The sequence below is a fragment of the Octodon degus genome, unplaced genomic scaffold (genome assembly GCF_000260255.1).
Source record: "Octodon degus isolate 3935 unplaced genomic scaffold, OctDeg1.0 scaffold00111, whole genome shotgun sequence".
Taxonomy (NCBI): Eukaryota; Metazoa; Chordata; class Mammalia; order Rodentia; family Octodontidae; genus Octodon; species Octodon degus.
Window position 1 is genome coordinate 10,151,006 of NW_004524687.1, and position 1,292 is coordinate 10,152,297.

At 48.1% G+C, this 1,292-nt stretch overlaps 1 pseudogene; it reads right to left on the reverse strand.

Annotated features, from left to right (window-relative positions):
* Positions 1 to 220: 220 nt before the first annotated feature.
* On the reverse strand, positions 221 to 1,035 carry LOC101571659 (annotated as a pseudogene).
* Positions 1,036 to 1,292: the final 257 nt, after the last annotated feature.

Consider the following 1,292-nt stretch of genomic DNA (forward strand, 5'->3'; position numbering starts at 1 on the left):
CATTCAACCGAATCAAAGGGAAAGGGGTTTTCATACAACACAGTATCAAAAGTAAAAGGAACACACAAAATGCACAAACTGGTGGCAGGTAATTCCACAGCTTGTTATGATAGGTCTTTCTACCATCAACTAGGTTTCTTTTCTGTCATCCTAAGGGTATTTATGGATGTGGCAGCTTTAACAAGAGTCCCTCACAGATGAGCAAGCAGGCAGGCGGGTTTCAATAACTTATTTCAGGATCTGTCTGTGCCATGTAGGCATCCAACTCAGCATCCAGGTGTCCTATAGTCTTTAACATGTAGGCATCCAATTGGTTGTCCAGTTGCTCCTTGGTCAACACAGGGTGAGTAAGGGCACCTCTCCTCCATCCACATCCATGTCCTTCAAAGCCCACTCTTCCCCAACCTATCATACCCTGACCTTTACCACCGATTCTGCCATGACCCATAGCTCCATGCCCTAGGCCCACTCTCCCAGGATCTCCACGACCTCAAACACCACCTCTTCTTAGGCCCATTTGGAGAGCTATGGTTCATGCATCTTGAAGCAGATTTTGACCTCAGAGTGAGGTTTTGAACTCAGACCTTGAGCAGGGTCCTGCTGGTGTGTCCCCCACACAGTCTTCCTCTGGGCAACCATCTCTGGACTATGGGCAGGTCTCATCCTCCAATGGCTCCCCTGGCCAGAGTTCCTATGGGTCAGCCTAATCGTGCCTGGATGTTACTCTCACCCAGGTGCTGCTTTAAGCTCTTCTGCTTACATTTTAATGCTGCCTGGACAGAAGGTCTATTCTCTATCTGCTGGGCCAATCTTCTGTGTCTGGCACTGGCTAGATGCTCTTGTGGCTGCATCAAAGCCCAGATAGTCACTGGCATCAGCTGTTTGTTCTTTTTTTTAATTTTTTAAAATATTTTATCAAAAACATCAGTATTTCATTGGTAGCTGTTTGTTCTTTAGCACATTAGTAAAGCGCTCATTGAGAGACATCTTGGTGGTGCTTTTTAGCAAAACTTTTGGCGCTGACTGGGCAGCCATCTTTAAATTCCGAGGATTGAAGGAAATGGACAACAGTGTTCCTCTTGGGGCTGGCACTATGGCTGTGGCAGGCAGGCCAGGAACCAGCCAAACCCAAGTGGACAATGTGGGGGGCGCTTGGGCTGACTAAGTGGGTGGTTGTTTTGATGTGTAATTGGTAGATGGCGAGGTTCGCTGGTTGGAGGTCAGCTACCTACTCGCTGGCCAATCAGCCTGCTCTCCCGGCCTGCCTTTTCCTCCCTTTCATCTGTAACACC